Below are 13,910 nucleotides of genomic sequence, written 5' to 3' on the forward strand. Positions count from 1 at the left end.
CCTTTATATACCCCCTTTTGCCCTCTACACTGGTATACCTTGTGCTGGCTTAATTTAAACTAGCAGCTGGCATAAGTAGATTCACTGAGGTGAATAATTTATACTGGTTTAAAGCCAGTTTGACTTGTGGGTGGGGTGAGAGTGATAGACCAGCTGGGAGAGGTTAGGATGTGATATACCTAGGGTTTGGGATCGCACCCTCACAATGTTGCCCTCTTCTGCAGCTTTTGTTATCTAAATACATTCATTTACATTAATTTTCTTGCAATTTGACAAACCAAAGGGCAACTACCTGGTATAATAAGTAGCAACAAACTTGTGTGTGTGCACAATTTACAATAATATTTTTTATTTCCAGTGTGCTTTGGGGTAGGGAGAAATCACACATTCAAGATTGCAATCCTAGGCACACTTACTTGAGAGTAAGTTCCACTGAACTGAGACTTTCTTTCTTAAAAACACTAACAGATTCCTCAAAAGTGTAACAGTCTGACCCTTTGCCACTATACCTGGACTAAGATCCTATGCACACTCAGCAGGTCAACAACACAATAACAGCAGAAACCAAAAGCAAACATACCTGTACCACAACAGGGACTTCACAACATCCCAATAACAATGCTATAATACCCCCCCACACACATTACCCATGACAGCAATAGTCAACTACTCAGAAAGAGAATGCTGTGACCCCCAACTCACTGCTGTGTGTAGGTACATCAATCTAAGTAAATTCATCCTGAATGTGATCCCCCTAAGCCCTCCTGAAATTGATCAGTGAGAGCTGCCTCATTCTACTCTAGGTGCTGGGCAGTACTTGACACAGTCAAGCACAAACTCCATTCCCTGGCATAAAGGGCAGATCCACCAACTGGGTGCTTTCTGATGTGGCTCTTCAAATGCCCATTTAAATTCCACAAGGAAGGTGGCATAATCATTAAGGAAGCAGGCAAGGCTTCAACACATATGGCAGGCAAAACAGGTTTCCATTTGGTCTGCCAGAAAATCCATCAGCTGGAAGGCAATTGGACCAAAAAGCTAAGAAACATTAATTGGGTTCTCAACAATTTTGTCTGGGAGGCGAATGAGACACTTTCCCCTAGGAGGTATTTGGGTTGGACTGGAGGTGGCAGCAGTATGGGCTGCCTGGAGCTGGCCATACAGGGCTGTATTCTCCGCCATCGGTTGTGCAATTTATGCTTGCAACACACCTAACAAGAACAACCTCAGTTTTACAGAGTTTTTGACTCAAGGTAAGAGTTTAGGTTTGGGCAGGGTGGGGCTAGACTTCAGGATTTAACAGCTCCCTGGACAGTTCTATGCAGGGTTCTGGCTGGAGACTCCACTAGAGCAGAACTCAAATGTTTCAGTATCAGTCAACGTCAGACTGAACCTTAAATAAGAACTGCAACTTTGAGTAATTAGCTCTGCCTTCTGTGAAAGAAACCGCCTAATTTAAAGGAGTCCAGCAATCGCATCCCATAATTCTTCTTGTGTCTTATTAATTTCCGCAACTTCTCCCTTAACCCTTTCTTGCTCCTTCCTTATTTCCTTTAATTCCTGTTTTATTCGTTTCATTTCTTCTTCCAGGTTTTGCGTTCTTTTTGTTATTTCCTTCATCTGTCCCTTCAATTCATTAACTGTCATGTCATATTTTTTATCCATCGATTCTAATCTCGTCTCCAAATTCTTCTCACGTTGTTTAATATCTTTTTTAATTTCTGTAAACTTTTTTAAAATGTCTCCCTTAAATTCAATATCTTGTTTTGATCCTCTTCTTTCCAAAGGTGTCCCACCTTCTCCTGTTTTTTTCGGTGTTTGAGACATTATTTCTCTTTTCGTGCCACTAAGTATCACCCACAAATTTAACTTAACACCCTTCTGCCTCTTGATTGGCCAATCCACTATATTAGCATTCTTTGGGACACCAAATTTCTTCAAAGTAAACCACTAAAAAAGGAAAGGATCTTTTTCTGCCTCTTGTTTGGCTAATCCATTGTAGTATCCTAATAAAATAGTCAAATGGGATAAACAAATAATAATGATAGTATTAAAAAGAAGAGCAACAAAAAAATACAATCAGGGAGACAAAATCTAAAAACCACAATAAGGGACAGCAAAGAAATATAATTAATAAATAAATAAATAAAATTCTTCCACCACTTGCCTGGCCAATCCAATCCTTTAATCAAAGTTCCAACAAAACCATATACACCAAATTTTAATCCATTATTCCTAAAAACAAATTCAGAAAAAAAGTAAAAAGAAAACAGGAAAAAAGGGGGGAAAAGGAGAAAGAAAAGAGAAAAAAAGGGAGAGAGAAATATATATATCTTCACCAAAGCAGCAGAGCCATAAATCTCCCAAAGTAAAAACAAAGCTAATCTTTCCCAGGGAACACAGTCCGGCACCATAAAATAAAAAATCAAAGTCCTTCTACTCCAACATGAATTGAATGAATTGAGGTAAAGAGAATCAAATTTGAGATTGAGATCCATGCCTGAAGTACAAGGGGAGAATATTCTGGAGAGGCTAACATTGGAGATTGCACAATGGTTAAGTATGGAAGTGGGAGATGTCAGAAAGGCAATTCAGAATGCTTTTAGCAAAGAAATTTCCAGGAGATTGTTTGATTATATTTAATTTCCAGAAGATTGTTTGATTATATTTAAAGATAGAGAAATGAAGAATTTGATTTTACAGAAAAACAAAGAAAAAAGGCTGAGCTTTTATAATCATTTTTAAAGATGTCCCACTTTGTTTATTGAAAAAACGTGACCATTACAAAACATTGAGACAGGCATTACGGAAAAAATGGAATTGAATTTATGTGGGAATTTCCAGAAGGGATCTCCTTTCACTATAAAGGGGAAAAGTTTAAGTTTACAAGAGCTGATGAATCACATAAATTTTTGAGAAGATACAAAGAGTTGGGAAAAGGGGAGGAAGCAATTGTGGCAGGAGCATCAGGACTGGCAGGATTGGAAGAAGAAGAAATGGATAGTAAAGAAGAGGAAGAAAGGCAAGTTTAAGACTTTTACATTCTTATTGGTAAAGGGAACACAAAATGGCACTAAAATTATGGACATGGAATGTTAATGGAATGAATGATAAAAAGAAAAGACATAAAATTGGACATTTCCTTAAAAAACGGAATTTGGACATTATTTGTTTACAAGAAACTCATGTGGCAAGTAAACATAGAAGAGTATTGATACTCCCAATAAAAAATTGGGAAATGAATTTGTTTCATCAGACAGAAGCAGGAAAAGAGGAGTGGTTTTGTATATAAAAAATTTGAGGCTCGGCAAATATTTAAAGATGAAGAAGGTAGGATAATTGCGGTACAAGTCACATGGCAAGGCGAAAAATTGATAATAGTCGGAGTGTATGCACCAAATGGAAGTAAAACTGAATTTTATAAAGATTTAGAAGAAAATTTATTTGAATTTGTGGATCAGAAAATCATAAAAATGGGTGACATGAATGGAGTGGTTTCGATGGAAATGGATAGGTTGAGATCAAGAGGAAAATCGAAAGAAGGAGAACTACCTAAGACTTTTTTTTCAATGATTGAGAACTGTAATTTGATAGATGTTTGGAGATTAAGACACCCATTAGAAAAACAATTTACTTATTTCTCAGAACCAAATCAATCAATGTCAAGAATAAACTATATTTGGATATCCAGCAAGTTAACACCAAGAGTGACAAAAATAGAAATACAACCAATAATGCAATAAAATGTGAAATAAAAGAAATGGAGGAAAAAACTTTTTGATGGAGACTAAATGAGAACTTATTGGATGATCAAAAAATAAATGAGAAAGCGCAGGACTTCCGGAGGTGGTGCCAACGGCAATGGCGGAATCCCTCTAATTCGGAGGGAGACCGCTCCACAGAAATCGGGTCTATACCGCTTCGGCGCAGCGGGGACCCTTTAAACCACAGGCGGGTGAAGCCTGTGACCCTGGGACTCGGCGGGCACTGTTTGCGCCCCCCCAATCTGTAAAGGAACCCGGCAACGGGCTCCGGAACAGAGCGGGGAAGTGGCGCTGTGCTGCGAGTCGTCTGCTTCTTTTCTGGAGTGAAGCCGCGTAGCTGTTGCCGGAGAGCGCTGCCTTTTTTCCTGGACAATTCGGACTTTAAAACAAACATCCGTGAGTACCCAGAATTTGAACAAATTGGGACAGTAAATGAAGATTAGTGAAAAGGACAGAATTGGACTATAAAAAAAAAAAAGAGAAAAATCGATTGAATTTGGTATGGAGCGGGAAGGGCTAAACAGGAAGTCACCCTTCCGTTCTTTTGTAAATACAACAAAGCAAAGGCAACTTAAACTAGAGCTTTGAAAATTGCTTTTAAAAGAGTGGATTCCAACATTTTAAATTAGGAATTTTTATTTTTTTTTTGGACTATTTGAAGCAGTAAAAGGAAGTTATTTTCGTCCTGATCCTGGAGCAGGGAAGTCAGGACTGATGTGAATCAATCAAGATATCTGTGTGAGACAGATAGTTAAAAGAAGAGAATTTTTGTGATTCTACTGTTCCCTTTCGCATTTTAAAGGAATATATATGGATAAAGTATCTCAAGTAACATGGAAATGTAACAAAAACAAATATAAGTCTTCTCCCTAGGGGGAGCCTTAGAGACTGTAACTAATGCCAAGGACTTGACAGCTGTTACAAATAATCGTGGGAGAGTGCAACAATGTTTTCAGAAGCTGTGGTTTGCCTGCTTAAGAAAACAAAGACTCTACTGGAAGAACTACATGATAAGGTGAACCAGATGGCCAAGTCGACTGGAAATCATGGACAGGCAGTGGAAGGCTTTGATCAAACTGTGTGAATATATGTGGAGTCTATTCAGGACTCAAACCAGGAGTGTGTCTTGACAGAACAGGGGTTTGTGGCATTAAATCAGGAGTGTGGCTTGACAGAACAGTCTCAACAGGAGTTTGATCCTTCGGATTTGATAATGGAACTTGGAAAAAACCAGATATGGGAAGGGAAAGTTTGGTGTGGTTTTGAAATGGGGGGCTGGATTGACCCCCCTATGTTGGGATATCTGGACTTTTTAAATACAGTAACAGGCTGCGACATGTTTGGAATTGTGGGGGCCCACAACTTCGGAGGGCCCTTGAAGTATGTTTTTAAATACTACATGGAATGCAGTGATGAACAGGGAAAAGGATCTGATCTGATGAGAAGGGTTAAAAACACTATTAAGATGGAGTTACTACGAGCAAGTGACTACAGCCACAAATATGAAGAAAAGCTGTGGAAGGGCCATGGAAGTGACCTGAGGGCCTCGGACATAAGGTCACCGGGTTAGATTGCGAAACCAGGAGGAAGGGACGTTGGATTAAGATCGGACTTGTTTATATGCTTTTTTCTCTTTTTTTGTTTTTTAACTAACAGAATGTTTTATAAAGTTGATGAATGATAGAATGATAGAAAAATGAATGATAGAAAAATGTTGGAAGAAATTACCTGGCTTTAGTAAAGATGTATAAAGAATTATGAAAGAACATTATGAATATAAGAAGCTGGTATGGTTAAGATCTAAATTTTAAATTTTAAGGTTTATTTTATAATAGAAAGATGGAAAGGATTTGCTGGGATAATTAATAACTGGAATACAAAGGAAGGGAGGAGGAGGAGGTCTAATGTTTTTTCTTCTTTATTATCATTTTTCTTCTGTATTTTTCACTTTTTCATATTTTTATTTTTTTTTACTTCTGTATTTTTTTCTTTTTTTGTGTAAGTTTTTGTATTTTCTATTTTTTGTTTTTTGTGTAACTTTTGTATTTTTTTTGAAATCTCAATAAATATTATTAAAAAAAAAAAGAGAAAGCGCAGAAGACTCTGATGGATTATTTTGTGAATAATAGTAATAAAGGAACAAAAATGAGTGTGGTATGGGATGCTAGCAAAGCAGTAACACGAGGCTTCTTTATACAGCAGAACAGTATTAGAAATAAATTCAGAGAAAAAGGCAAGAAAGAAATACTAAAACAAATAATGGAAAATGAGAAGAAATTAGTTAAAAACCCAAATAATGTGAAAATAAATCAGAATATTAAAATCTTGCAAAGTCAATTTGCAATTATAATAAACCGAGAAGTAGAATGGAATATTAAAAGAATGAGACAAAAGAACTTTGAATATGCTAACAAATCTGGAAAGTGGCTGGCATGGCAGATCAAAAAGAGAAAGGAACAGAATACAATTTATAAGATTGTAGTGGAAGGAAAGGAAGTAGATAACGCGAAAGAAATCAGAAAAGGATTAGTAAATTTCTATAGATATTTATATAAAAGAGCTGGAGAGAATGACGTAAAGAAAATAGATTTCTTGCGACAGAAAGGGATGCAAAAAATTCCGACAGAAAAGACAGACAGACTGAATGACCTAATTGAAACAGAATAAATTAAAGCTGCTATAAAAGAACTAAAAAGTGGAAAGGCACCAGGACCGGATGGATTCACAGCAAAATATTATAAAGAAATGAAATATGCCCTACCTGTACCGTTGAAAGAAGTGATGAACAATATATTAAGAAAAGGAGAATTACCAGAAACATGGAAAGAAGCATGTATTACATTAATACCAAAACAAGATTCGGATTTAACACAAGTAAAGAACTATAGGCCGATTCGCTGTTAAATAATGATTACAAACTATTTGCAAGCATACTGGCAAATAGATTGAAAAAGATATTGAATGAGATAATTCATAAGGACCAAGCAGGCTTTTTACCTGGCAGACAGATGAAAGACAACATAAGAATTTTAGTTAATATAATTGAATATCTGACTGCCAGAAATGAAAAGCAAGCGGTGTTAATTTTTGTGGATGCGGAAAAGGCCTTTGATAATATATCTTGGGAGTTCATGTTAAAGAATTTGGAATTAATGGACACTGGACAATTCTTCTTACAAGGATTAAAAGCTATATATTCAGAACAGAGAGCAAAACTGATTGTAAATGATATAGTAATAGAAAGTATCGATATTACGAAAGGTACAAGACAAGGGTGTCCATTATCACCATTATTATTCATATCGGTACTGGAAGTTTTTCTACAGACAATAAGGAGAAACGAAACAATAAAAGGAATTTCAGTTGTTCGGAATGAGTATAAAGTGAAAGCCTTTGCCGATGACTTGGTACTAACAATAGAAGATCCAGTTACAAGTGTTAAAGGAATATTAGAGGAGATAGAACAGTTTGGGCAAGTGGCAGGTTTTAAATTGAACAAAAAGAAAACCAAAATGATAGTTAAAAATATGAAACAGGACTCGGTGGAAGTACTGCAACAACAAATTGGCATAGAAGCAGTAAAAAAGTTAAATATTTAGTTATTTGGTTAATGCCTAAAAATATTGATCTTTTTCAAAATAATTATACACCGGTGTGGAATGGAATTAAAAGAGACTTGGAAATATGTGGAAGGATGAAATTGTCATTTTGGGGAAGGATTTCTGCTATCAAAATGAATGTGCTACCAAAGATGTTATTTTTGTTTCAGTCAATTCCAATAATCAAGGGAGCAACAATTTTTAAAGAGTGGCAAAAAGCAATTTCAAGATATATCTGGCAGGGAAAGAAGCCGAGAATACAATATAAGTTGTTAACATATGTTCAAGAACGAGGAGGCTTCGTCCTGCCAGATTTGGAATTGTATTATGAAGCATCTTGTCTCTGTAGGTTAAAGGAATGGATGTTATTAGTAAATACAGAATTGTTAGATCTGGAAGGTTATGATAATAGATTTGGTTGGCACGCATATTTATGGTATAACAAAACAAAAGTCCATAAAGGATTTGGAAACCACATATTTCGAAGATCTCTAATAGAAATATAGGATAGGTATCAAAACCTACTGGAACGTAAAACACCACATTGGTTATCTCCATTAGAAGCAATGAGTGTGAAAAGGATCAATATGGGTGGGAATTGGATAACTTATGGGGAATTAATACAGAAAGAAGGGAGTAAGTGGAAGATGAAGCCATATGAAGAAGTTAAAGAATATGTGAATGATTGGCTCCACTACCGGCAGGTCAATGAAATGTTTAAACAGGATTTTAAAGAAAAAGGATTTGATGATAATAAATCAAAGTTTGAAGTAGAGATATTAAGTAATAAATATAAAATTTTCTCCAAAAAGTGTAAATTGCTGCTTGAATGGCATTTGAAGGATGAGGAGGTAAAGTCGGGTAATGATTCATTGGGTATAATATACAGTTGAATGATTGGGGAAAACTATGGAATGAAGGTTTAAAATTTACTGCATGCAATGCCTTAAAGAAAAATGTGATGAAAATGATGTATAGATGCTATATTACACCCGTTAAATTAGCTAAAATGTATAAAGTTAGCAATAAATGTTGGAAATGCAAAGAAAAAGAGGGAACATTTTATCATATGTGGTGGGAATGTAAAAAGGTGAAAAACTTCTGGGAGATGATCTATAATGAGATAAAAAAATGTTGAAATATACATTTATTAAGAAACCGGAAGCATTTTTACTTGGCATTGTAGGAGATGATATAAACAATAAAGGATTGTAAGTTGTTTTTATATGCAATGACGGCAGCAAGAATATTATTAGCACAAAAATGGAAGCAAGAAGAATTACCGACAAAAGAAGAATGGAGGATGAAATTGATGGACTATGCAGAATTGGATAAACTACCCGGACAAATTCAAAATCTGCGGGACCAGAGATTCACAGAAGACTGGTGTAAATTTACGGACAATTTGAAAAGTAATTGTGATGACCAGATTACGTTTGTAGGTTTGCAAGAAGTTTTGTGAGGTAAATTATTTGAATTATTGCAAAAATGGTTAAACAGGTGGATTGTGAGTTAAGATAATTAAAGGCAATAGGAATTTAAGAAATGCAGAAGAAATGATAAAAATGGTGGATCATCAGAGGTGCTGATGGAAGTCCAAAAAGATTGTATAAGATGTGATGTTCTGTGGAATATATATATATATATATATATATATATATATATAGGGGTCCAGTCTGCTTTAGCAGTTGTCACCTCTGACGGAAAGGGGAGACCGTGCTTTTACTAGGCTTCCAAGCTGGAGGTCTTCAAGTCAGAGGAGGAAACATCATCATCATCATCATCATCATCTATTCCACTTTATGTTTAAGAAAAAAATCTCAGAGTGTTTTGCAACACATAAAAACATCAACTAAAAGAATCCAGAATAAGACTTCCTGTTTGCATCAAACCTGGTGCTCTGGCACCCAGGAGGGGTCCCAGACAGAGATTAATGGGGGGTAAGGGGCATGTCTCCCCTAACCTTTTGAGGGTATTGAAAGGGCAAGACCCACGGTCATCCGTTATTGCCTTTTCTTTGTTTGTGAGCAGGGATGGAAATCCCTGTCTCCCAGACAAAAAGGTAAGGGCACTGGGCTCAATGGCTCCATCCAAGGACAGCCCAAGCAAGCTACCGTGGTAAGCTGTGGAACACCTTTGAATTTGGACAAGAGGCACCCCGCTGAAAAGATCCTGATTTATGATGGAGGAGAAAATCATCTGTTTGGAAAGGTTTGGAAAGAATGAAAGACGCTAATTTTTGCTTTGCTTGAACGGTGGAAGGAGCGGAGGGGAGGCAATATTTTAAGTCATTTTTTTTTTTATCTAAAGCAATGGAATGCAAAGTTTTCAGGATGAGTGGACTTTAAATATACCTCTTCGCAATTAATTTATTTTATAACTAAGGACTTTGCCTGAAAGAAGATGGAGAGTAACAACCTTGAGGGATTTTGACCACCCCTTGGAACTTCATATTGTGAAATGAAAATAGTAAAGAAGAAAAGATGGGTAACAACTGGATTGACTTTGTTAAGCACTCAGAAGAGAATAAACTGGAGTTGCATGTAATGGAACTGAGGATCGGCAGGATGGACTGCAGGAAGATTTATTAGTTTAGTGGGGGGAGGATGGAGGGGAGATCTGGATTTTGCTGCGATTACATCAGCCCACCCCCCTTGCAGCTTGAAAAAAGAACAGTGAAAGGGACAGGAAGGACCACAGTGTATACCATCTTGATGGCTTCTGAGACTTTCAGACATAAGAGAGATGGATTGTGATTGTTTATTACGATGGTTGTATGTAAAATTGAGGATTAAATTTGGCGAAATGTGAAGGATGGGTGATGCTGGGAGATTGGCAGTGTTAGAGGGGGAGAATGTTTATTATATATTTGGGGGTTTCATTTTCACCCTTTGCATGCCACACCCATGCAGCTGAGTTGATTACTGGGGACAGATGTCAGGCAGCAATATTCAGGGCCATGTTAGGGAAGAATGTGTGTATGTTGTCTGGGAGGAAGCAATATCTGTTTTTCTCAAAGTGTTACTCAAGAGGTATCAGAAGGAAATGTTTGAAAGTTGATGAACGACTATTCTAGATAGATGGAAGATTTACTCTACTCAACTATTTTGAGGACAGGTTATGACAATGTATAAAAGCCATAGCAAGAAATTGGTAATTGAACAGGTGATGTGTAAGGAGAAGGGATGAATGTATTGTGAAATACTTGGAAAAGTTATTTTATTGGGAGCAGCAAAGGAGGGTGGAAAATAGAGGGGACATTTGGGGGGGGGGGAGTTAGTTTTTAAATTTGTATTGAATTTGTATTATTTTGGTGACAATTTGTTTCAAATTATGGAAAATAAACATAGTTGGCAAAAAAAATCCCCAAAACAATCCAGAATAAAACCTAACTGAAGAAAGTCAAATATAAATATAATGATTACATTCAAAATAAAACATTACAAAGGAGGCCCATTATGGACTGCACATCTAAACGTGTTAGCTGCCTAGAGTGGCTGGGGAAACCCCACCAGATGGGCAGGGTATAAATAATATTTATTATTATTATTATTAACGTGGCAAACCTGACCAAAAGTATCTGAAACATTTCAAAAGAAAACATTACTAAAGCAAGTCAAATATAAAATGAACATTCAAACAGGCATATTAACAAGAGAATAAAGTATTATCATAAGCATATAGCATATCTGTTGCTGCTGCTGTTAGTCCTGCTAATGGTTGTCCAGGGTGGGCAATGGCTCTGAAAGCTCAGGCTGTATGATCTGGGCCTGCAGAAAAACACAGCCAAGATGACCTCAGATTGGAAGTTACTCAGTGGGCTCTTTTTGCATACGTGCTTCTGCCTTAATAGGAACTTCTAGGGTTGGCCCTGAGGGCAATTCCATCTCCTCCAAATCCCCAGTTTTATATTCCAACGACAAGGAAACCAAGCCAGCACATGACATACCATATCTGACATCATCCTTACAGGTTCAGGCTATTCATCCCTGATTATATGTTCCTCCTTTTTGTTCTGCCAAGGGTAGGGTTCTTTCTGGATCTGGAGCCAATAAGCACACCAGTGGATAAAGAATAAGCAATGCATTATTTGCATAAGGTTAACAAATAGCAGCAAGCATACAAAACACAAATTATAGCATACCAGACAGAAGTCACACACAATCTCCCCTTCAGCTGCCCGGTGCTCCAGGTAGAGCAGCAAGAGAGACCCTGGCCGACAGTCTCACAGCATCTGGTACCTCTATCTATGAAGAGGCTCCCTGAGTCCCTTCAGTCTACAGCTTTTATAGCCAACTTTTATTTGATTGATTGCACCTGGTTAGCAGGCATCACTCATGATCAGCCGGGACACTGGGTGTGACTAATGCGGAGTAGCTGAGAGTCTCTAACCTAATTCACTGCAACTGGGTATCCTCCCTACTAGCTTATCAGCACTTAGAACACAGGGACCCAGGAAACTCCTGACACAGGTGTGTGAAAAACAAATTATACTGTCATGAATCAGCAAATCTTAAACCGGGGATGTAAAAGGGAAAGAGACATGTCATTTAACTCCTCGAAATTACAGTGGTCTTCCGCATTTCTCCTAGACTTTCCTCCCCTATGTATGTTGGGGTTTTTTTGCCTCAGCTCATCAGAGAACTCCCTGTAGGCCTATACAGTCACATAGGCTTTGTTAGATGTCTCCAATTTTCCCTTCCATTAGAATACTTCTTGAACGTGCCTTCAAAATTTGTCATCCCTCTGGAACACCTTCAGAATTTATAGTCATTGCTCCTATCCAACTTTTTTGATATCAAGCTTTTTGATACTGATTTTCTGAGAGTCTAGTGTATATATCTGACTATGCCCAGTTTTTACATCCCTTGCTATCATATATTCCAATATGATATGCTCACATTTCCCCAAAGTTCTCACCATTTTCACTTCATAACCAGGACAGGCAAGGATCAAATGGAGCAGCAGGATAGGGCTGTTACTCTGTCAGACAAGCTGCATATACTGAGCAACACAGCTTAGAGCACAAGTTATATGTAGCCAGCGAAACTTCCAAGTCCACCAAGTAATGGGTCAGAGGCAGTTGTGTGCAGACCTGATATATCATCTCAGGAGGTATATTGCCTTCCTGGAATATGTGTTCAAGATATGATGGAGGTTGATTAAACTCATAAAACCCACTGGCTGAAATCTATTGCCAATCCATTTGTGAGCCAATGCTGCAATCGGAAGAAATCTTGAACAGAGCTCCAAGGTTCTGGGTAGGAAGCTAAAGGATTTGGGGACACAAGTTGTGTTTTATCACTGCTTCTTGAGGAAGACTGCCAAAGAACTTTTAAGGGAGATCTGGGTACACCACCCACATTCCCAGTCAGTTACTTTTCGCCACTCAGTGAGCAGTACAATGGATATTGAGGGAAGATAAACAGATGGTTGGCTGGCAATTTTGGAAATGTACAGTCCTCCTATTGAATCTACTTATTATATTAATATGCCACCCTTCAAAATGGATTCCAGGGCGGTTCATAACCCTTTAAAATCTTCTGCCTTCACATAGCATTCAGTTCATCTATGGCAATCTGGTTCTACTGCATCTATGGGAATATTCTGCAGATGGGTGATGACTATGGTAGACTGGATTGTGCCCAAAGTGATTATTCTAAAATTAAAAACAATAATCCAAGCAGACAGTTGGCCTGATTTTTAAACTTTTATTCCCCCTCCTCCCATTTTTCTGCTTTGCGCAACAAATTGAATAATTTAAGAGTTTGGGGAGATTCGAAGCTTGCCACGATTTTGTTTGGTTCTAATAAAGGTGCTGCCCAACTGTAAGTACACGTGTATATACCGGTACTCTCGAGTGAAACAAGGCTTTTCAATTACTTGCGAGTAAATTCCCTTAAACTCAGCGGAACTTACTTCTGAGTGAACGTGCACCGGGTCCTGTTGAAGGACTGCAATTTTTTGTGTTTTTACTTGGAGAGTATAGTATTCATTAGCTGTGCAAGTGTCGAGGTTGTTTGGGGTTACAGTATTTAGAGAAGGCCAATCTGGTTATTCCGGCAGTGCTTTTCCTTACTAAAATAACGAGCCCGCCCAGGGAGGCCGCGTCTGCCTACGAGTTTCGCAGCGGCGACGGGCCAACAACACTCTGTGGGCGCTCAGAGACTTCCCTCGCCGTCTTTCGCGCGTCCCAATCTGGGCGCCGAGATTCAAAACAGGTTCTGCGCTCGCTGAGGAAGCTCCGCCAAGGCCTGGCGTAGGGAGCGTGCAGGGCCGCTTGGCGTTGTTTTGATAATGGTGAGAGGATGACGTTCCCGAACGCCGCGTCTCTCCCGGGGGCAGCGCTACCGCTAACCGGCTTTAAGGAAGACACTGGGCCTTGGTCGGGCTCGCTCAGCGCCTCCCGAGCCCCGCCCAGCTCGCTTGGGAAAGACGGCTCGGGCGCCCGACGAGACGCGAAGGGGGTGGGTGTGCTAAGAGAGAGGGAAAGAGAGAGGGAATGGCCGCGCATGCGCAGTGGCGAACCCAGCGGCCGCGGTGATGG

General features: G+C 38.5%; 1 long non-coding RNA gene across 1 annotated transcript; it reads right to left on the reverse strand.

Moving 5' to 3' along the window:
- Positions 1 to 1,722: 1,722 nt before the first annotated feature.
- On the reverse strand, positions 1,723 to 13,422 carry LOC308477790. The gene is made up of 3 exons (XR_013986701.1): positions 13,283 to 13,422; positions 11,313 to 11,405; positions 1,723 to 2,006 (listed from the first exon to the last, which is right to left on the reverse strand). It is a non-coding gene; the product is annotated as an uncharacterized lncRNA (long non-coding RNA).
- Positions 13,423 to 13,910: the final 488 nt, after the last annotated feature.

Source organism: Podarcis pityusensis (genome assembly GCF_964106645.2).
Source record: "Podarcis pityusensis genome assembly, chromosome: 5".
Taxonomy (NCBI): Eukaryota; Metazoa; Chordata; class Lepidosauria; order Squamata; family Lacertidae; genus Podarcis; species Podarcis pityusensis.